Here is a 24,997-nt window from a genome sequence, read left to right as displayed (position 1 = left end):
GCAGAAAATATACCAGGTTATGAGGAACTGGCAGCGAGACATGGAGGGAAGCAACGCGGAAATTAACCATTGTTCTACGGAATTAAGGAGGACCGCCGCAAAATCAAGGAGGAGGTTTTTCAATTACAGATTGACAAAGCGGTGTGTGAAGATGAGTTGTGCGAGGTGAAAGATCGCTTCTCCCTGGTACAGTTAGAGCTGTCTGCCCTCAAAGAGGCGCTGCAGCATGAAGTTGCTGGGCGTGAACAAAACCTAGAACGATTGCGTGAACAGTTCAACAAGGAGCTGTGTGACTCCAAGAAGGAGTGTGATGAAAAGTTCGGTATGGAACTGCAACAACTTAAGAGAGATTATGAGGATCTCCTCAAGGTAAAAGAAAAACTAGAGGAGGATAAGGCGGGTGCAGAGCAAGTGCGCCAAGTGGGTGAGACCACTCTGCAAGAGACCCGTGAGGAGAATGATGATCTCCGTGGAAAGACCCTAGGTCTGGAAGCTCAGGTGAAGGAGCTACAGATGTCCTGTGAAACTCTCCAGAGGGCGGAGACGTGCCTTAAAGAAACAGTCAGCAAGATGGAAGGTGAGCGGAAAAAGATGGAGGAGTCCATCGGAGTAGCCACAGACCAGGGCCAGGAGTTGGCCGCTGGTGAGGGGAGGTATGAAGCAGATACCTCCTCGAGTGATGCAAGCTTGGATGATTCGGTGGAAGTAAGAGACGAGATCAGGGAGCTCAAGGAATTGCTTCAGGCCCATTTGAAGCTAGAGAGGTCTGAGAGAACTCTACTGTTAAAAGAGCAGTTGAAGCAGGAAGAGCTTCAGAGACGGGCCGCTGAGAGGCGAGTGACGGAACTAGAGGAAGAGGTTTCCGGGCTCAAAAGTCGCCTGACAAAGTATCACTCGGTGAGCGAGGCCTCCTTGGAGAAGGAAAAGGGCAAACACGTTGTACTCACTCCCTTGTACCATGAGAAGGTGGACCTGAGGAGAGCTAAGAGCAGAGTAACAGAAGATAAATATGAAGTGGAAGTGGTCAAGACGAAAATTCGTGAATTTGTAGCTGTGAGTCAGCTCAGGGTAAGCATACAGGGGGAAGAAGCTGAAAGTCAGTTGTCCCTGAACCCTGAGCTGGTTGATCGTTTGGAAACTGCTGGTGAGTCCGAAACGTCTTGGTACAAATGCCTCATAGATGTACCCGAGGATTTGAGGGAAGAATGCACCCGTGAGTCCATGCATGAAGAGTTTAAGAAGGCTGTGGGAGCCTGTAAGGTGTACTTGACCTCCGAAGCTAAACAGCTGGTGGTTCTGTCCATGACCGAAGTCACAGTGAAGAGGGTGGCGATCCTAAGTGATATGCATTGGCGATGTATTCGCACGAAGCGGTTTCTCCGGTTGAAGACGGAACAAGCCGTTAGACAACTGGAGCTGATAAGGAAAGCTCACAGTATGCGTGAAGAGGTCATCCGGGTGCCTCATGTTCTGGTGAGAAAGCTCATTGGGAGAAGTGGTCGAGCCATGCAGATGATGGTCAAGAAGTCTGGTGTGGTGAAAGTAAGCAGTCCACGTGATCATCAGGACTGGATACCAGACGAAGACGGCATGGTGTCCTTCACCGCTATAGGAACAGAAGAAAGCCTAGAATATATACGCATGCTGTTTGAGTACCGAGTGACCTACCTGCAGGAGGTAGAACAATTGAATCTCGCTAGACTGCGAGTAGATAGACAGCATCATCTGAGCAGCAGAAGATGGAAGCCGTCTAGAAATAGTGAGACCCGACAGAGAAAGGGCCCCCTAAATAACAGAACAGCTACAGCTGGAGTTAGGGACCTTTCAAGATGTCCTGAGAGTAGTGGGCGTGGGTTTAGAGGTAGTGAGACCTCCAGTAACTCAGGTTTGAGCAGCCCATACAAACGACCCCATAGAGGACGGGACAGTACGGAGTCGAACCGGACCTTAGATACCAGGGCATGTGAGTCACACCGTTGTATGACTGACCGCTGGGAGCGGGGGAGGTCTGACAAGGTTACAACTGACCGCTGGGAGCGGGGGAGCTCTGACAAGGTTACGACCCGGAAAGGTGACCTGACGAAGTCAGTGACAGTGACAAATGGTAGGTCCCTAAGGAATGGGCTAATGTCGTTGACTAAAGTTCCAGGGGCTGAGTAGCACAGTTGTAAAGTACATGGTCTCTATGTGAGCTGGGGGTTATAATGTTATTGTGTATATTGTGTTTTCAACCCCACAATTTTGAACAGAGGGGGGTATATGTAATGCAGCAGCTTGCTAGCATTACTATATATGGTCCAGGATGTGTTTACCTGACCATGTACCTTCCCCTTTAACTGACTGGTCACATGACTGTGACATCACACAGGTCCTGTATGCACAGTAAAGGTCTGTACACATGACTGGGACAGCACACAGGACCTATACACACAGCTGACTGATCACATGACTGTGACATCAGCAAGGTCCTGTCAGTATATGTGTGTGTGTGTACAGCATATATAAACCCTGCTTGATGGGAGACCGGTGTGTTCGGTGGGAGGCGTGAGGGCTGTGCTCCGTGTGTGTGTGACACCGTTTGTGAGAGGTCTAGTGAGGCCGAGAGTGAAGCCTGGCAGCCTGAAAGGCCGATCCTGGATCCTGTGCGTGGATGCCAGTGGCCTTTGAGGGAGAGCCGGCTTGTTGAGGAACCCTGAAAGGCGCAGGCTGGATGTCAAGTGTGGAAGACATACCAGTAGCCTACAAGGGGACGACGGCTAGAGACCCCTACCTGGGAAGCCACAAAGCCACAGTGGTGGCAAGCGTAATGGACTGCAGCAGCTAAACCCGGCAAAGGTAATACCCTGTGCTATATGGACATTGTGATATGAACATTGCTATTTCATTACCTTGCCGTAAGCTGTAACCTGGAGCAAGTGGGCCTGTGTGCCACTTGGCTCATGAACATTGTGTTTATGTGTGTCGGCGTGCCACGGCGTTGGACCCGGTGAACTGTAGCTTATGAAGTAATAAACTGCAGCATTGTGAGAAAAACGTAAAGACATTGCACATGTGCATTGATTGACACAGCAAAGCGAGTAACCCCCATTATGATGACTAGCGCTTCCTTACAAGGGTTACTGGCAAACATCATTGCTAGAAGCAGAGTACATGTGGTTAGTGGCTAGCATCACTCCTAGAGGCAAAACACATGAGGTTACTGGCTAGCATCAATCCAAAAGGCAAACTGCTTAGCATTACTGGTAGCATCACTCCTAGAGGCGGACGATGTGCACTTACGGTCTAGCTCCCCACTGAGAGGCAGAATACATTTCGCTACTGGCTAGCACCACTCCTTGAGGCAGAAGATGTGCGCTTACGGGCTAGCGCCACTTCTTGAGGCAGACTACATGGGGTTACTGCCTAACACCACTCCTATAGGCCGAATACATGGGGTTACTGGCTAGCACCACTCCTAGAGGCAGAATACATGGGGTTGCTGGCTAGCACTACACCTAGAGGTAGAATACATGGTGTTACTGGCTAGCACCACTCCTAGACACACAATACATGGTGTTACTGGCTAGCACCACTCCTAGAGGCAGAATTCATGGGGTTACTGGCTTACATCACTACTGGAGTCAGAATACATGGGGTTACTGCCTAGCGCCACATTTGGAGGCAGAATACATGGTGTTACTGGCTAGCGCCACTCCTAGAGGCAAAATACATGTGGTTACTGGCTATTGCTACTCCTAGAAGCTGAAAACATGGGGTTACTAGCTAGCACGACTCCTAGAGGCAGAATTCATAGGGTTTCTGGCTAGCATCAATTCTAAAGGCAGAATACATGAGGTCTCTGACTAGCACCTCTCCTAGAGGTAGTGGACGTGTGGTTGGTGGCTAGCACCACTCCTAGAGGCAGAAGACGTGTATTTGCTGGCTAGAACCACTCCTAGAGGCAGAATACATGGGGTTACTGCCTAGCACCACTCTTAGAGGCAGAAAACATGGGGTTACTGGCTAGCACCACTACTAGAGACAGAATACATGATGTTACTGGCTAGCACCACTCCTAGAGGCAGAATACATGGGGTTACTGTCTAGCATCATTCCTCGAAGCAGAGCACATGGGGTTACTGGTTGCATCACTCCTAGAGGAATAAGACGTGTGGTTACTGGCTAGCACCACTACTAGTGGAAGAATACATGGGTTTACTAGCTAGCACCATTCCTAGAGACAGTACACATGGGGTTACCAGCTAGCGCCACTCCTAGAGGCAGAATACATGTGGATACTGGCTAGCATCACTCCTAGAGGCAGAATACATGGGCTTACTAGCTAGCACCACTCCTAGATGCGGACTACATGTGGTTACTGGCTAGCACCATTCCTAGAGACAGTACACATGGGGTTACCAGCTAGCGCCACTCCTAGAGGCAGAATACATGTGGATACTGGCTAGCATCACTCCTAGAGGCAGAATACATGGGCTTACTAGCTAGCACCACTCCTAGATGCGGACTACATGTGGTTACTGGCTAGCACCACTCCTATATGCAGACTACATAGGGTTTTTGGCTAGCTTCACTCCTAGAGGCGTAATACATGGGCTTACTAGCTAGCACCTCTACTAGAGGCAGAAGACATGGGGTTTCTGGCTAGCACCCCTACTAGAGGCAGAAGACATGGGGTTACTGGCTGGCATGCCTCCTAGAGGCAGAAGACATGGGGTTACTTGCTGGCATAACTCCTAGAGCAAAATACATGGGATTACTGGCTAGCATCACTCCTAGATGCAGAAGACATGCGCTTATGACGCGCCCAGGATGTTGGGGATGACTCGGCCCCCGGGCCTTGCTGTTAGATTTGGGGGATGTTGCGGTGGCCGGCTCCCGGGCCCGTACCCTGGGGTCACTCTTAAAAGCAAGGGAAGGGGGAAAAAGTGAATGGAAAAAGGGGAAAAGTTTGTGACGCCACCCGTGGTGTCTGGTGAGGGTTACCAGTGCTGCAACAGTCCTCCGAGGCCGGTGTTCAGGCAGCTTAGTTGGTGCGGCTCCCCACAGGTGGAGCAGGGCCTCAGGGCAGTGATGAGAGAGGGATGCAGAATAGAGCGCTGGCGGGTGCATAGCCGCGGAGGAAAGAACAGACAGAGTCAGTATTTGAAGTCATCCAAGTCTTTACTCACGGTAGTGCTTTCTCAGCTCAGAGCTTCTCTCTGCTGTCACACGGCGAGCTGCGGCCGCCAGGGTGGGGTTCGGCAAACTCCAGGTTGTTCAGGAGCGCTTGACAGGACCCCCGCTCTAAAGTGTTCCTCTCCTGGTGGACTTCTCTCGCCTTGTGTTCCCCACTGTGTCCCGTACGGGTACTGCGAAGTCCGTGATGGGTAGCGTGTAGCTCCCTGACCTACTGGGTGCCCTTCTTGGTGACTAGTGGTGAGAGCGTGGTGTAAGGCCGGGTCCCTCTGGATGAACTCAGATTAGGGAATACAGGTGGCGACTCTGCTCCGTCCATATCCCCCTGGGATCCACATAAGCCTCCGGACTTTTCCGACAGAGACGTGAAATGCAAAGTCAAATAATCGGGGACCGGTACCCCCTCTTGCGGCAGGGTCTCTCTGGCAGGGCCAGAATAAGGTATGCAGGTGGCGACTCCGCTCCGTCCGCACCCCCTGAGATCCTTTCGCCTGTGGAGCCTAACTCCTCTGCTCCCCTCCTGGGCCTTCTTGGTTGGACTCTGACCGGGGACAGAGCCGGTTATAACTCTGCCCCAATCCCCCGTCTCGAGGCCTGAGACTGGGAACCGTGGACCCCTAAGCCGGCTGCAGCCTTGTGCTGACCTTCCATCCCAAAGACCCATGACTAAAGACCCGGTTCTTAAAATGGCCTCCAATTATATATGATTCTATTAAGTGCTAAAGTAAAGTGCTTCCTCCACCCTCACTCACTACATGGTTCCCCCTAACTTTGGTTCCCCCCAACTCCTCCATTCCGGACCGGGGCAGCACTATTGTGCTTTAGGCCCCCTTCAGAACTGGAGTGGTGTAGTGTTGAGTATGTGGTTGGGGTCCTGTGTGGTGCTCCATCCTTACCCGGGAGAGGAAATACCACACCTCATTCTGAGGTGCAGTACCCCTGTGGCGACTGAACCCTCAGGGGCGCCACATTCCCCCCTGGTGAAACACAGCACGTCCGCGGGCTGCAATAGAGCAAAGACATGGTATATTTCAGACATTCAAAATTTTTGAACATAACAATAACAATCTTCCCTTTATGGGAGGCACCTTCTTAAACGTTACAGGTTACATGATAAATATCAAAACATTGTATATACACCGCATGCAGAATTATTAGGCAAATGCATATTTTGATCACTTTGATACTTTTTATACATGTTGTCCTACTCCAAGCTGCATAGGTTTGAGAGCCAACTACCAATTAAGTAAATCTGGTGATGTGCATCTCTGTAATGAGGAGGGGTGTTGTCTAATGACATCAACACCCTATATAAGGTGTGCTTAATTATTAGGCAACTTCCTTTCCTTTGGCAAAATGGGTCAGAAGAGAGATTTGACGGGCTCTGAAAACTCCAAAATTGTGAGATGTCTTGCAGAGGGATGCAGCAGTCTTGAAATTTCCAAACTTTTGAAGCGTGATCACCGAACAATCAAGCGTTTCATGGAAAATAGCCAAGAGGGTCGCGAGAAGCGTGTTGGCCAAAAAAGGCACAAAATAACTGCCCATGAATTGAGGAAAATCAAGTGAGAAGCTACCAAGATGCCATTCGCCACCAGTTTTGCCATATATCTGAGCTGCAACGTTACTGGAGTATTAAAAAGCACAAGGTGTGCGATACTCAGGGACATGGCCAAGGTAAGAAAGGCTGAAAAATGACCACCTTTGAGCAAGAAACATAAGATAAAACGTCAAGAATGGGCGAAGAAATATCTTAAGACTGATTTTTCAAAGTTTTATGGACTGATGAAATGAGAGTGGCTCTTGATGGGCCAGATGGATGGGCCAGAGGCTGGATCAATAAAGGGCAGAGAGCTTCACTCCGACTCAGATGCCAGCAAGGTGGAGGTGGGGTACAGGTATGGGCTGGTATCATCAAAGATTAACTTGTGGGACCTTTTCGGGTTGAGGATGGAGTGAAGCTCAACTCCCAGACCTACTGCCAGTTTCTGGAAGACAACTTCTTCAAGCAGTGGTACTGGAAGAAGTCGGTATCGTTCAAGAAAAACATGATTTTCATGCAGGACAATGCTTCATCACATTCATCCAACTACTCCACAGCGTGGCTGGCCAGTAAAGGTCTAAAAGAATCAAAAATAATGACATGGCCCCCTTGTTCACCTGATCTGAACCCCATAGAGAACCTGTGGTCCATCATAAAATGTGAGATCTACAGGGAGGGAAAACAGTACACCTCTCGGAACAGTGTCTGGGAAGCTGTGGTGGCTGCTGCACGCAATGTTGATCGAAAACAGATCAAGCAACTGACAGAATCTATGGATGGAAGGCTGTTGAGTGTCATCATAAAGAAAGGCGGCTATACTGATCACAAATTTTTTTGGTTTTTGTTTTTGCATGTCAGAAATGTTTATTTCTAAATTTTGTAAACTCATATTGGTTTACCTGGTGAAAATAAACAAGTGAGATGGGATTATATTTGGTTTTTATTAAGTTGCCAAACACATATCCTCCTAAGATAGCCAAATCTAAAAAAAAACCACTCCAACTTCCAAAAATATTAAGCTTGGATATTTATGAGTCTTTTGGGTTGATTGAGAACATAGTTGTTGATCAATAATAAAAATAATCCTCTAAAATACAACTTGCCTAATAATTCTGCACACAGTGTATATATAGAAAGCGGTAGACAAGATTAAGTGCAAGTTCAGCAGCATGAGGGACCTGTCCAAAGCAAACCCTCCACGTAGGCCCTGGGGTGGCTGCAGGGCATGGTGATCCTGAGTTGGACCTCCGTTTGTGCCACACCAGACAGATTTTTGTTCTGAGGTCTGACGTTGTGTATATAAAACCAATAGGGGGCACCTCAATAGGTGCAAACTATTTACAATCCAGTCTGTTGACTGCTCAACGTCCGCAGGCATAATGTCTTGGTGGAACAAAAACAATAACTGTAACTAAGCAACAAGGAAGTTTTGACTCCGGGGCCGCATTAATGGTGGCATCCCCACCGGGGGTACGGCTCGTGTTTGCCCACTGATCCGGACTGGTCTCCAGTGGCAATGCGCAAGGGGGCGTCTTCCTTGAACACCCGGTGTACCTCAAGGGCGTACCAGCCACGGACTCCGTGGTGGTGGGTGTAGGAGACCAAATCTCCCGGGTACAAGTGGCTGTCTGGGTGGCCCTGTTCCAGGTGGGACTCAAAGTCTCGCCGGTTGACGAAGAAGTCATGATTAAACTGGGGGCTGCGGATGAAGCCCCAGCCCGCTTCTTGGTGGAACCGGAAGATTAGTCCTTCCTCCCGGGGATGGAAACGGGATGCCTCCACCTGCCTGGCTTGGGCCTTAGCGGCTTTTGACCGCACTTCTAACTGTTCACAGCGGACCCTCCGGGCATGTCGCTCCTTCTCTAGCTGGAGGAGCTCACTTTTACAATGCTCCTCCCGCTGTCGAGCCTCAGCTTGGGTCTCCCGGGGAAACCCCATTAGATCCCCCTACCTGGTTGTCCCATCTAAACTCCTCCCTGTTTGGGCAAGCAACCGGGAGTGCTGGTAACGGCGTTAATGGGGGCCGCTGCTGGTTCTCAACCCTTGCGGACCAGTCCGGGTTTGGGTGTGAGTACACCCAGGTGAGAGCAGGTGCTGATGTTTCCGGGAGCGGGAGGGGTAGCATGCCTCCAGTGGCTGCGGCAGCTTGAGCCTCAGGTTCCGGGGCCAGTAGCTGCTCACAAACGGTGGCGCCCGGGGATGGAGGTGACAGTAGGAGGTCCAGGAACAGGTCGGCACACTCGGCGCCATGGGCGGGGGTTTCACTCTTACCCGCTCCTGAGCTGCATGCGGCCTCCTGGTCTTCCTTCCTTTCCGCCTGGGCTGGGGCATCACTGATGGGGCGCTTCCCCAGCAGGTCCTCTCTCCACTCCGCGACCGCTCTCCGCTGGGCCTCCTCGACTCGACGGGTCAGGTCCTGTGTCTCACCGCGGAGGAAATCGGCCTCCTCCACTGTCAATTGAACACTGTGGGCCAGCGAAGGAGAGCACATCCTGCTCTTTTACATCGCGGCTGCCAGGTGTGGTCTGTCCAGACTTGCCCAGGCCACACCTTGTCTCCCTCTCTTTCTCCTCCTATTTCGGGAGTGGTTCAGTGGCTGCTTGCAGACGGGCACTCCCTGGGACGTTCTATCCGTCTTGACGGACACAACTATGCGGACTGTCTCTGAGGTAAGGGGCAGTCTGAGCTTTTGGCGCCATTGGGGAACCTGGCCCACGATGGGAGGACTTAAGTAGTTGTTGTTTTCCCTGCACATAATGGCGCCCGTTCTTCTTGGGCAGGCGCCACATTGAATGTGGAAATACAGTCTTTAGTAAAGGCGCACAGTACCCGATAGCAATGGGTATAGACTTCTGCCGTTGCCACGGGCACGAAATCCTGTTCGTGAAGCCAGGAAGAGATGACGTGCCCAGGGGGTTGGGGACGACTCGGCGCCTGGGCCTTGTTGTTGCCTGACCTTGGGGGATGTCGTGGTGGTCGGCTCCCGGGCTCATACCCTGGGGTCACTCTTAAAAGAAAGGGGGAAAGTTATATGGGATGGCGAAATGTTCGTGACGCCACCCGTGGTGTCTGGTGAGGACCACAAGCGCTGCGACAGTCCTCTGAGGCCGGTGTTCAGGCAGCTTAGTTGGTGTGGCTCCCCACAGGTGGATAAGTTTCTGACCTACCTGGAGCTAGGACTAACTTAGTCTGTGTCTTGCACCTGCTGACCTGGTGGTAGGGCCTTCTGTTGGAGATCACACTCCCTGGACTCTTGGGCCTCCGTGACTCCTGACCCTGGTACGTAATCAGCTTTTGGTGTTCCTGGGACATAAAGTTCGCCAGGGGTTCCGGTTGTTTCTGCTGGGTGAAAGGAATCCCTGCAGACGCGGACCCGGTGTCCGGTAAAAGGTTTTTGGGGTGAGCGGATAAAGCTCCTCTGCCCCCTGTGTTACTCTCTTGCTTACTCCACTCGCCTTCGGCCACGCTCGGGGCCCTCACTAGGCTTCACACTGCAGCGGGCAGATTGCGCTTCGCCACTCTTTTGGCGTCGGCACGCCCTAGGCTCACTAATCTGAGCTCTCTGAGTCTGGACTGACCTGACAACCTCTCTGGCTGCAGCAGACTTCACACAGACTACACTCTCTGTGGACTCCAGACTGAGCTGCCTAGCTCCACCTTCCCTTTTTACACTGTGTTCCAAATTATTATGCAAATAATATTTTCTCAGATTTTCCCAAATTACCTATATGAATTGCAGTCATTGTAATTTTCCAGTCAAATAACTATTAGAGTACAATTGAAAGGTTTTTGTACAAACTGCCTATGATAACAGTATATTTAAAAAAAAAATAAAAAACTCAAACTGCACTCAAAATGCATGTTCCAAATTATTATGCACAGCAGAGTTTTCAACCTTTTCATTTTAATAAAGAACAAAAAAAATGGTCATTTTTGAAATTATAAGCATTAGCAGGTTATTACAAACTGAAATCAAACAGTTTTCAACTCAAAACTTTATTCTAGGTGATGTTACATTTGCACATAGGACCCCTTTTTCGAAAGGTTACTGGTTACTGGATAGCACCACTCCTAGAGGCATAAGACATGGGGATACTGGCAAGCACCACTCCTAGATGCAGAATACATGGGGTTACTGGCTAGCACCACTCCTAGAGGCAGCATACATGGGGTTACTGGCTAGCACCACAACTAGAAGCAGAATACAAGAAGTTACTGGCTAACACCACTCCTAGAGACAGACTAGATGGGGTTACTGGCTAGCAGCACTTCTACAGGCAGAATACATTGATTTACTCGCTAGCATCACTCCTAGAGGCAGAAGACGGGCGCTTAATGACTAGCATCACTTCTAGAGGCAAAAGACGTGCGCTTACTGGCTAACACCACTCCTAGTGGCAGAATACATGGGGTTACTGGCTATCATCACACCTAGAGCAAAATACAAGAGGTTACTGGCAAACATCATTCCTAGAAGCAGAGTACATGTGGTTAGTGGCTAGCATCACCCCTAGAGGCAAAACGCATGGGGTTACTGACTAGCATCAATACAAAAGGCAAACTACATAGGATTACTGGTAGCATCACTCCTAGAGGCAGAAGATATGCACTTACGGTCTAGCGCCACTCTGAAAGGCAGAATACATTTCGCTACTGGCTAGCACAACTGCTAGAGGCAGAAGACGTGTGCTTACGGGCTAGCGCCACTTCTAGAGGCAGACTACATGGGGTTACTGCCTAGCACCACTCCTATAGGCCGAATACATGGGGTTACTGGCTAGCACTACACCTAGAGGCAGAATACATGGGGTTACTGGCTAGCACTACACCTAGAGGCAGAATACATGGGGTTACTGGCTAGCACGACTCCTAGAGGCAGAATACATATTGTTACTGGCTAGCACCACTCCTAGAGGCAGAATACATGGTGTTACTGGCTAGCACCACTCCTAGAGGCAGAATTCATGGGGTTACTGGCTTACATCACTACTAGAGGCAGAATACATGGGGTTACTGGCTTGCATCACTCCTAGAGGCAGAATACGTGGGGTTACTACCTAGCGCCACATTTGGAGGCTGAATACATGGTGTTACTGGCTAGCGCCACTCCTAGAAGCAAAATACATGTGGTTACTAGCTAGTGCTACTACAAGAAGCAGAAAACATGGGGTTACTAGCAAGCACGACTCCTAGAGGCAGAATTCATAGGGTTTCTGACTAGCATCACTTCTAAACACAGAATACATGAGGTCTCTTTTTTTTAGCTCCTCTCCTAGATGCAGACTACATGTGGTTACTGGCTAGCACCACTCCTAGAGGCAGAAGACGTGCGTTTACTGGCTAGCGCTACTCCTAGAGGCAGAATACATGGGGTTACAGGCTATCACCACTCCTAGGGGTAGTGGACGTGTGGTTGTTGGCTAGCACCACTACTAGAGGAAGAATACATGGGGTTATTGCCTAACACCACTCCTAGAGGCAGAAGACATGTGTTTACTGGCTAGAACCACCCCTAGAGGCAGAATACATGGGGTTACTGGCTAGCATCACTCCTAGATGCAAAATACATGGGGTTACTGTCTAGCATCTCTCCTTGAGGCAGAATACATGCGTTTACTAGCTAGCACTATTCCTAGAGACAGAACACATGGGGTTACTAGCTAGCGCCACACCTAGAGGCAGAATACATTGGGTTACTGGCTAGCATCACTCCTCGAGGCAGAGTACATGGGGTTACTATCTAGCATCACTCCTAGAGGGAGACGACTTGCGGTTACTGGCTAGCACCACTCCTAAAGGCAGAATATGTGGGGTTACTGGCTAGCGCCACACCTAGAGGCAGAATACATGTGATTACTGACTAGCATGACTCCTAGAGCTATAATACATGGGCTTACTGGCTAGCACCACTACTGGATACGGACTACATGTGGTTACTGGCTAGCACCTCTCCTATATGCAGACTACATAGGGTTTCTGGCGCCACTCCTAGAGGGTTACTGGCGCCACTCCTAGAGGCAGACTACATGGGGATACTGCCTAGCACCACTCTTAGAGGCAGAAAACATGGGGTTACTGGCTAGCACCACTACTAGAGGAAGAATACATGGTGTTACTGGTTAGCACCACTCCTAGAGGCAGAATACATGGGGTTACTGGCTAGCATCACTCCTCGAGGCAGAGCACATGGGGTTACTGGCTAGCATCACTACTAGAGGGCGAAGACATGCGGTTCCTGGCTAGCACCACTACTAGAGGAAGAATACATGGGTTTACTAGCTAGCACCATTCCTAGAGGCAGAACACATGGGGTTACTAGCTAGCGCCACTCCTGGAGGCAGAATACATGGGGTTATTGGCTAACATTTCTCCTAGAGGCAGAGTACTTTAGGATACTGGCTAGCATCACTCCTAGAGGCAGAAGTCGTGCGGTTATTGGCTAGCACCACTCCTAGAGGCAGAGTACATGGGGTTACTGGCTAGCATCACAGCATCACACCTATAGGCAATCGACATGGGATTACTGGCTAGCATCACTCCTAGAGGCAGAAGACGTGCGCTTACTGGCTAGGACCACTCCTAGTGGCAGAATACATGGGGTTACTGGCTAACACCACTCCTAGAGGCAGAATACATCAGGATACTGGCAAGCACCACTCCTAGATGCAGAATACAAGAGGTTACTGGCTAGCATCACACCTATAGGCAGAAGACGTGCACTTACTGGCTAGCACCACTCCTAGTGGCAGAATACATGGGGTTACTGTCTAGCATCACTCCTGGAGCAAAATACATGGGGTTACTGGCTATCATCACTCCGAGAGCAAAATACATGGGGTTACTGCCTAGAATCACTCCTAGAAGTAGAGTACACGTGGTTACTGGCTAGCATTACTCCTAGAGGCAAAACACATGAGGTTACAGGCTAGCATCACTACAAAAGGCAGGCTACATAGGGTTACTGGCTAGCATCACTCCTATAGGCAGAAGATGTGCGCTTACGGGCTAGCGCACTCCGAGTTACAGAATACATTTGGTTACTGGCTAGCACCACTCCTAGAGGCAGAAGACGTGCGCTTACGGGCTAGTGCCACTCCTAGAGGCAGACTACATGGGGTTACTGCCTAGCACCACCATTAGAGGCAGAATACATGGGGTTACTGGCTAGCATCACTCCTTGAGGCTGAGTACATCGGGTTACTGTGGCTAGCATCACTCCTATAGGGAGAAGACGTGCGGTTACTGTCTAGCACCACTCCTAGAGGCAGAATAAGTAGGGTTACTGGCTAGCGCTACACCTAGAGGCAGAATACATGGGGTTACTTGCTAGAACCACTCCTAGAGGCAGAAGACTTGTGGTTGGTGGCTAGCACGACTACTAGAGGAAGAATACATGGGTTTACTAGCTAGCACCATTCCTAGAGGCAGAACACATGGAGTTATTAGCTAGCACCACTCCTGGAAGCAGAATACATGGGGTTACTGGCTAGCATCTCTCCTAGAGGCAAAGTACATGAGGATACTGGCTAGCATCACTCCTAGAGGCAGAAGACGTGCGGTTATTGGCCAGCACCACTCCTAGAGGCAGAAGACATGAGTTTACAGGCTAGCGCCACTCCTAGAGGCAGAAGACATGGTGTTATTGGCTAGGGCCACTTCTAGAGGCAGAATGCATGAGGTTACTGGCTAGAATCACCCTTATAGGCAGAAGACATGAGGTAACTGGCTAGCATCACACCTATAGGCAGAAGACATAAGGGTTACTGGCTAGCATCACTCCTAGAGGCAGAAGATGTGCGCTTACTGGCTAGCACCACTCCTTGATGCAGAATACATGAGGTTACTTGCTAGCATCACACCGATAGGCTGAACACGTGTGCTTACTGGCTTGCACCACTCGCAGTGGCAGAATACATGGTGTTACTGGCTAGCACCACCCCTAGAGGTAGAATACATGGGTTTAATGGCTAGCATCACTCCTCGAGGCAGAGTACGTGCGGTTACTGGCTAGCACCACTCCTAGAGGCAGAATATGTGAGGTTACTGGCTAGCGCCACACCTGGAAGGCAGAATAAATGGGGTTACTGGCTAGCACCACTCCTAGAGGCAGAAGACGTGTGGTTGGTGGCTAGCACATCTACTAAAGGAAGAATACATGGGTTTACTAGCTAGCACCATTCCTAGAGGCAGAACACATGGGGTTACTAGCTAGCGCCACTCCTGGAGGCAGAATACATGGGGTTATTGGCTAGCATTTCTCCTAGAGGCAGAGTACATGAGGATACTGGCTTGCATCACTCCTAGAGGCAGAAGACGTGCGGTTATTGGTCAGCACCACTTCTAGTGGCAGAATACATGGGTTTACTGTCTAGCATCACTCCTGGAGCAAAATACATGGGGTTACTGGCTATCATCACTCCGAGAGCAAAATACATGGGGTTACTGCCTAGAATCACTCCTAGAAGTAGAGTACACGTGGTTACTGGCTAGCATTACTCCTAGAGGCAAAACACATGAGGTTACAGGCTAGCATCACTACAAAAGGCAGGCTACATAGGGTTACTGGCTAGCATCACTCCTATAGGCAGAAGATGTGCGCTTACGGGCTAGCGCACTCCGAGTTACAGAATACATTTGGTTACTGGCTAGCACCACTCCTAGAGGCAGAAGACGTGCGCTTACGGGCTAGTGCCACTCCTAGAGGCAGACTACATGGGGTTACTGCCTAGCACCACCATTAGAGGCAGAATACATGGGGTTACTGGCTAGCATCACTCCTTGAGGCTGAGTACATCGGGTTACTGTGGCTAGCATCACTCCTATAGGGAGAAGACGTGCGGTTACTGTCTAGCACCACTCCTAGAGGCAGAATAAGTAGGGTTACTGGCTAGCGCTACACCTAGAGGCAGAATACATGGGGTTACTTGCTAGAACCACTCCTAGAGGCAGAAGACTTGTGGTTGGTGGCTAGCACGACTACTAGAGGAAGAATACATGGGTTTACTAGCTAGCACCATTCCTAGAGGCAGAACACATGGAGTTATTAGCTAGCACCACTCCTGGAAGCAGAATACATGGGGTTACTGGCTAGCATCTCTCCTAGAGGCAAAGTACATGAGGATACTGGCTAGCATCACTCCTAGAGGCAGAAGACGTGCGGTTATTGGCCAGCACCACTCCTAGAGGCAGAAGACATGAGTTTACAGGCTAGCGCCACTCCTAGAGGCAGAAGACATGGTGTTATTGGCTAGGGCCACTTCTAGAGGCAGAATGCATGAGGTTACTGGCTAGAATCACCCTTATAGGCAGAATACATGAGGTTACTTGCTAGCATCACACCGATAGGCTGAACACGTGTGCTTACTGGCTTGCACCACTCCCAGTGGCAGAATACATGGTGTTACTGGCTAGCACCACCCCTAGAGGTAGAATACATGGGTTTAATGGCTAGCATCACTCCTCGAGGCAGAGTACGTGCGGTTACTGGCTAGCACCACTCCTAGAGGCAGAATATGTGAGGTTACTGGCTAGCGCCACACCTGGAAGGCAGAATAAATGGGGTTACTGGCTAGCACCACTCCTAGAGGCAGAAGACGTGTGGTTGGTGGCTAGCACATCTACTAAAGGAAGAATACATGGGTTTACTAGCTAGCACCATTCCTAGAGGCAGAACACATGGGGTTACTAGCTAGCGCCACTCCTGGAGGCAGAATACATGGGGTTATTGGCTAGCATTTCTCCTAGAGGCAGAGTACATGAGGATACTGGCTTGCATCACTCCTAGAGGCAGAAGACGTGCGGTTATTGGTCAGCACCACTTCTAGAGGCAGAAGACATGAGTTTACAGGCTAGCGCCACTCCTAGAGACAGAATACATGGAGTTATTGGCTAGCGCCACTTCTAGAGGCAGAATACATGAGGTTACTGGCTAGCACCACTCCTAGATTCAGACCACATGTGGATACTGGCTAGCATCACTCCTAGAGGCAGAAGATGTGCGCTTACTGGCTAGCACCACTCCTTGATGCAGAATACATGAGGTTACTTGCTAGCATCACACCTATAGGCTGAATACGTGTGCTTACTGGCTTGCACCACTCCCAGTGGCAGAATACATGGTGTTACTGGCTAGCACCACCCCTAGAGGCAGAATACATGGGGTTAATGGCTAGCATCACTCCTCGAGGCATAGTACGTGCGGTTACTGGCTAGCCCCACTCCTAGAGGCAGAATATGTGAGGTTACTGGCTAGCGCCACACCTAGAAGGCAGAATACATGGGGTTACTGGCTAGCACCACTCCTAGAGGCAGAAGACGTGTGGTTGGTGGCTAGCACATCTACTAGAAGAAGAATACATGGGTTTGCTAGCTAGCACCATTCCTAGAGGCAGAACACATGGGGTTACTAGCTAGCGCCACTCCTGGAGGCAGAATACATGGGGTTATTGGCTAGCATTTCTCCTAGAGGCAGAGTACATGAGGATACTGGCTAGCATCACTCCTAGAGGCAGAAGACGTGCGGTTATTGGCCAGCACCACTTCTAGAGGCAGAAGACATGAGTTTACAGGCTAGCGCCACTCCTAGAGACAGAATACATGGAGTTATTGGCTAGCGCCACTTCTAGAGGCAGAATACATGAGGTTACTGGCTAGCACCACTCCTAGATTCAGACCACATGTGGATACTGGCTAGCATCACTCCTAGAGGCAGAATACATGTGGTAACTGGCTATCACCACTCCTAAATGCAGAATACATGAGGTTACTGGCTAGCGGCACTCCTAGAGGCAGAAGACATGGGGTTACTGGCTAGCATCACTCCTAGAGGCAGAAGACGTGCGCGTACTGGCTAGCACCACTCCTAGTGGCAGAATACATGGGGTTACTGGCTAGCACCACTCATAGAGGCAGAATGCATAAGGGTTACTGGCTAGCATCACTCCTAGAAGCAGAAGATGTGCGCTTACTGGTTAGCACCACTCCTAGATGCAGAATACATGAGGTTACTGGCTAGCATCACACCTATAGGCAGAAGACATGGGGTTACTGTCTAGCATCACTCCTAGAGGCAGAAGACGTGTGCTTACTGGCTAGCACCACTCCTAGTGGCAGAATAAATTGGGATACTGGCTAGCACCACTCCTAGAACAAGAATACATGAGGTTACTGGCTAGCATCACACCTATAGGCAGAACACATGAGGTTACTGGAAGCACCACTCCTGCATGCAGAAGACGTGCGCTTACTGGCTAGCACCACTCCTAGTGGCAGACTACATGGGGTTACTATCTAGCATCACTCCTAGAGCAAAATACATGGGGTTACTGGCTAGAATCACTTCGAGAGCAAAATACATGGGGTTACTGGCTAGAATCACTCCTAGAAGCAGAGTACATGTGGCTACTGGCTAGCATTACTCCTAGAGGTAAAACACATGGGGTTACAGGCTACCATCACTCCAAAAGGCAGGCTACATAGGGTTACTGGCTAGCATCACTCCTAGAGGCAGAAGACATGCGCTTACTGGCTAGCACCACTCCTAGTAGCGGAATACATGGGGTGACTGGCTAGCACCACTCGTAGCGCCAGAATACATGAGGTTACTGGCTAGCATCACACCTATAGGCAGAACACATGGGGTTACTGGCTAGCATCTCTCCTAGAGGCAGAAGACGTGCACTTACTGGACCACTCCAAGTGGCAGAAAACATGGGGTTACTGGCTAGCACCACTCCTAGAGGCAGAATACATGAGATTCCTGGCAAGCACCACTCCTAGATGCAGAATACAAGAGGTTACTGGCTAGCATCACACCTGTAGGCAGAAGACATGCGCTTACTGGCTAGCACCACTCCTAGTGGCAGAATACATGGGGTTACTATCTAGCATCACTCCTAGAGCAAAATACATGGGGTTACTGGATAGCATCACTCCTAGAAGCAGAGTACATGTGGTTATTGACTAGCATTACTCCTAGAGGCAAAACACATAGGGTTACTTGCTAGCATCACTCCTAGAGGCAGAAGACATGAGCTTACTGGCTAGCACCACTCCTAGATGCAGAATACATGAGGTTACTGGCTAGCATCACACCTATTGGCAGAACACATTGGGTTACTGGCTAGCATCACTCCTAGAGGCAGAAGACATGCGCTTACTGGCTAGCACCACTCCTAGTGGCAGAATACATAGGGTTACTGGCTAGCACCTCTCCTAGAGCCAAAATATATGAGGTTACTGGCTAGCATCACACCTATAGGCAGAACACATGGAGTTACTGGCTAGCATCACTCGTAGAGACAGAAGATGTGCGCTTACTGGCTAGCACCACTCCTAGTGGTAGAATACATGGGGTTACTGGCTAGCACCACTCCTAGAGGCAGAATACATGAGGTTACTGGCAAGCACCACTCCTAGATGCAGAATACATGATGTTACTGGCTAGCATCACAACTATAGGCCGAAGACGTGCGCTTACTGGCTAGCACCACTCCTAGTGGCAGAATACATGGGGTTACTATCTAGCATCACTCCTAGAGCAAAATACAAGGGGTTACTGACTAGCATCACTCTTAGAGGCAGAAGATGTGCGCTTACGGGCTAGCGCCACTCCGAGATGCAGAATACATTTTGTTGCTGGCTAGCACCATTTCTAGAGGCAGAAGACGTGCGCTTTCGAGCTAGCGCCACTCCTAGAGGCAGACTACATGGGGTTGTGAAGGTTTCACCAATTTAAGATACACTAGGTAACTGCTCGCCTCCAAATTAAAGATGTCCGAGTGCCACTCCCAGAGGCAGAATACATGGGGTTACTGGCTATCACCACTCCTAGAGGTAGTGGACGTGTGGTTGGTGGCTAGCACCACTACTAGAGGAAAAATACATGGTTTTACTGGCTAGCACCATTCCTAGAGGCAGTTCTCATGGGGCTACTAGCTAGCACCACTCCTATAAGCAGAATACATGGGGTTACTGGCTAGCATCTCTCCTAGAGGCAGAGTTCATGAGGTTACTGGCTAGAACCACTCTTAGAGGCAGAAGACGTGCGGTTACTGGCTAGCACCACTCCTAGAAGCAGAATACCTGGAGTTACTGGCTAGCGCCACTTCTAGAGTCAGAATACATGAGGTTACTGGCTTGCAACACACCTATAGGCTGAACACATGGGGTTACTGGCTAGCATCACTCCTAGAGGCAGAAGACGTGCGCTTACTGGCTAGCAGCAATTCTAGTGGCAGAATACATGGGATTACTGGCTAGCATCTCTCCTAGAGCAAAATCCATGGGGTTACTGGCTAGCATCACTCCTAGAGGCTGAAGATGAGCGCTTAAGGGCTAGCGCCACTTGGAGATGCAGAATACATTTGGTTACTGGCTAGCACCACTCCTAGAAGCAGAATACCTGGAGTTACTGGCTAGCACCACTCCTAGAGCCAGAATACGTGAGGTTACTGGCTAGCATCACTCCTAGAGGCAGAAGATGAGCGCTTAAGGGCTAGCGCCACTCGGAGATGCAGAATACATTTGGTTACTGGCTAGCACCACTCCTAGAGGCAGAAGATGTGTGCTTGAGGCAGACTACATGGGGTTGTGAAGGTTTCACCAATTTAAGATACACTAGGTAACTGTTCTCCTCCAAATTAAAGATGTCCGAGCGCCACTCTCAGAGGCAGAATACATGGGGTTACTGGCTATCACCACTTCTAGAGGTAGTGGACGTGTGGTTGGTGGCTAGCACCACTGCTAGAGGAAAAATACATGGGTTTACTGGCTAGCACCATTCCTAGAGGCAGTACACATGGGGTTACAAGCTAGCGCCACTCCTATAGGCAGATTACATGGGGTTACTGGCTAGCATCTCTCCTAGAGGCAGAGTACATGAGGTTACTGGCTAGCACCACTCCTAGATGCAGAAGACGTGCGGTTACTGGCTAGCACCACTCCTAGAGGCAGAATACCTGGAGTTACTAGCTAGCGCCACTTCTAGAGCCAGAATACATGGGGTTACTGGCTTGCAACACACCTATAGGCAGAAGACATGGGGTTACTGGCTAGCATCACTCCTAGAGGCAGAAGACGTGCGCTTACTGGCTAGCACCACTCTGAGTGGCAGAATACATGGGGTTACTGGCTAGCACCACTCCTAGAGGCAGAATACATGAGGTTACTGGCAAGCACCACTCCTAGATGCAGAATACATGAGTTTACTGGCTAGCATCACACCTATAGGCAGAATATGTGAGCTTACTGGCTAGCAACACTCCTAGAGGCAGAAGACGTGCGCTTACTGGCTAGCACCACTTCTAGTGGCAGAATACATGGGATTACTGACTAGCATCTCTCCTAGAGCAAAATCCATGGGGTTACTGGCTAGCACCACTCCTAGTGGCAGAATACATGGGGTTACTGGCTAGCACCACTCCTAGAGCCAGAATACGTGAGGTTACTGGCTAGCATCACCGCTATAGGCTGAAGACATGGGGTTACTGGCTAGCATCACTCCTAGAGGCAGAAGACGTGCGCTTACTTCCTAGCACCACTTCTAGTGGCAGAATACATGGGATTACTGGTAGCATCTCTCCTAGAGCAAAATCCATGGGGTTACTGGCTAGCACCACTCCTAGTGGCAGAATACATGGGGTTACTGGCTAGCACCACTCCTAGAGCCAGAATACATGAGGTTACTGGCTAGCATCACCCCTATAGGCTGAAGAAATGGGGTTACTGGCTAGCATCACTCCTAGAGGCAGATGATGTGCGCTTAAGGGCTAGCGCCACTCGGAGATGCAGAATACATTTGGTTACCGGCTAGCACCACTCCTAGAGGCAGAAGATGTGTGCTTGAGGCAGACTACATGGGGTTGTGAAGGTTTCACCAATTTAAGATACACTAGGTAACTGCTCTCCTCCAAATTAAACATGTCCGAGCGCCACTCCCAGAGCCAGAATACATGGGGTTACTGGCTATCACCACTCCCAGAGGTAGGGATGTGTGGTTGGTGGCTAGCACCACTACTAGAGGAAAAATACATGGGTTTACTGGCTAGCACTATTCCTAGAGACTGTACACATGGGGTTACTAGCTAGCACCACTCCTATAAGCAGAATACATGGGGTTACTGGCTAGCATCTCTCCTTGAGGCAGAGTACATGAGGTTACTGGCTAGCACCACTCCTAGAGGCAGAATACTTGGAGTTACTGGCTAGCGCCACTTCTAGAGCCAGAATACATGAGGTTACTGGCTTGCAACACACCTATAGGCAGAAGACATGGGGTTACTGGCTATCACCACTCCTAAAGGTAGTGGACGTGTGGTTGGTGGCTAGCACCACTACTAGAGGAAAAATACATGGGTTTACTGGCTAGCACCATTCCTTGAGGCAGTACACATGGGGTTACTAGCTAGCATCACTCCTATAAGCAGAATACATGGGATTACTGGCTAACATTTCTCCTAGAGGCAGAGTACATGAGGTTACTTGCTAGCACCACTCCTATATGCAGAAGACGTGCGGTTACTGGCAAGCACCACTCCTAGAGGCAGAATACTTGGAGTTACTGGCTAGCCCCACTTCTAGAGCCACAATACATGAGGTAACTGGCTTGCAACACACCTATAGGCAGAAGACATGGGATTACTGGCTGGCATCACTCCTAGAGGCAGAAGACGTGCGCTTACTGGCTAGCACCACTCCTAGCGGCAGAATACATGGGGTTACTGGCTAGCGCCACTCCTAGTGGCAGAATACATGGGGTTACTTGTTAGCACCACTCCTAGAGCCAGAATACATGAGGTTACTGGCTAACATCACCCCTATAGGCAGAAGACATGGGGTTACTGGCTAGCATCACTCCTAGAGGCAGAAGACGTGCGCTTACTGGCTAGCACCACTTCTAGTAGCAGAATACATGGGGTTACTGGCTAGCACCACTCCTAGAGGCAGAATACATGAGGTTACTGGCAAGCACCACTCCTAGATGCAGAATACATGAGTTTACTGGCTAGCATCACACCTATAGTCAGAAGATGTGGGCTTACTGGCTAGCACCACTCCTAGTGGCAGAATACATGGGTTACTATCTAGCATCACTCCTAGAGCAAAATACATGTGGTTACTGGCTAGCATCACTCTGAGAGCAAAATACATGGGGTTTCTGGCTAGAATCACTCCTAGAAGCAGAGTACATGTGGTTACTGGCTAGCATTACTCCTAGAAGCAAAACACATAGGGTTGCTGGCTAGCATGACTCCTATAGGCAGAAGACATAAGGGTTACTGGCTAGCATCACTCCTAGAGGCAGAAGACGTGCGCTTACTGGCTAGCACCACTCCTAGATGCAGAATACATGAAGTTACTGGCTAGCATCACACCTATAGGCGGAAGACATGAGGTTACTGGCTACCATCACTCCTAGAGGCAGAAGATGTGCGCTTACTGGCTAGCACCACTCCTAGTGGCAGAATACGTGGGGTTACAGGCTAGCACCACTCCTAGAGGCAGAATACATGAGGTTACTGGCAAGCACCACTCCGAGATGCAGATTACATGATGTTACTGGCTAGCATCACACCTATAGGCAGAAGACGTGCGCTGACTGGATAGCACCAGTCCTAGTGGTAGAATACATAGGGTTACTGGCTAGCATCACTCCTAGAGGCAGAAGATGTGCGCTTACGGGCTAGCGCCACTCGGAGATGCAGAATACATTTGGTTACTGGTTAGCACCACTCCTAGAGGCAGAATACATGAGGTTACTGGCTGACATCACCCCTATAGGCAGAAGACATGGGGTTACTGGCTAGCATCACTGCTAGAGGCAGAAGACGTGCGCTTACTGGCTAGCACCACTTCTAGTGGCAGAATACATGGGGTTACTGGCTAGCACCACTCCTAGAGGCAGAAGACATGAGGTTACTGGCAAGCACCACTCCTAGATGCAGAATACATGAGTTTACTGGCTAGCATCACACCTTTAGTCAGAAGATGTGGGCTTACTGGCTAGCACCACTCCTAGTGGCAGAATACATGGGGTTACTATCTAGCATCACTCCTAGAGCAAAATACATGTGGTTTCTGGCTAGCATCACTCTGAGAGCAAAATACATGGGGTTGCTGGCTAGAATCACTCCTAGAAGCAGAGTAGATGTGGTTACTGGCTAGCATTACTCCTAGAAGCAAAACACATAGGGTTGCTGGCTAGCATCACTCCTATAGGCAGAAGACATAAGGGTTACTGGCTAGCATCACTCCTAGAGGCAGAAGACGTGCGCTTACTGGCTAGCACCACTCCTAGATGCAGAATACATGAGGTTACTGGCTAGCATCACACCTATAGGCGGAAGACATGAGGTTACTGGCTACCATCACTCCTAGAGGCAGAAGATGTGCGCTTACTGGCTAGCACCACTCCTAGTGGCAGAATACGTGGGGTTACAGGCTAGCACCACTCCTAGAGGCAGTATACATGAGGTTACTGGCAAGTACCACTCCGAGATGCAGATTACATGATGTTACTGGCTAGCATCACACCTATAGGCAGAAGACGTGCGCTTAGTGGATAGCACCACTCCTAGTGGTAGAATACATAGGGTTACTGGCTAGCATCACTCCTAGAGGCAGAAGATGTGCGCTTACGGGCTAGCGCCACTCGGAGATGCAGAATACATTTGGTTACTGGCTAGCACCACTCCTAGAGGCAGAAGACGTGCTCTTACGAGCTAGCGCCACTACTTGAGGCAGACCACATGGGGTTGTGAAGGTTTCACCAATTTAAGATACACTAGGTAACTGCTCTCCTCTAAATTAAAGATGTTCGAGCGCAACTCTCAGAGGCAGAATACATGGGGTTACTGGCTATCACCACTTCTAGAGGTAGTGGACGTGTGGTTGGTGGCTAGCACCACTACTAGAGGAAAAATACATGGGTTTACTGGCTAGCACCATTCCTAGAGGCAGTACACATGGGGTTACTAGCTAGCGTCACTCCTATAAGCAAAATACATGGGGTTACTGGCTAGCATCTCTCCTAGAGGCAGAGTACATGAGGTTACTGGCTAGCACCACTCCTAGAGGCAGAAGACCTGGAGTTACTGGCTAGCGCCACTTCTAGAGCCAGAATACATGAGGTTACTGGCTTGCAACACACCTATAGGCAGAAGACATGGGGTTACTGGCTAGCATCACTCCTAGAGGCAGAAGACGTGCATTTACTGGCTAGCACCACTCCTAGCAGCAGAATACATGGGGTTACTGACTAGCACCACTCCTAGAGGCAGA

The sequence above is a fragment of the Phyllobates terribilis genome, unplaced genomic scaffold, assembly GCF_046119375.1.
Source record: "Phyllobates terribilis strain yellow unplaced genomic scaffold, ASM4611937v1 Scaffold_5__5_contigs__length_657084704, whole genome shotgun sequence".
Classification (NCBI taxonomy): domain Eukaryota; kingdom Metazoa; phylum Chordata; class Amphibia; order Anura; family Dendrobatidae; genus Phyllobates; species Phyllobates terribilis.
This window is presented reverse-complemented; position numbering follows the sequence as displayed.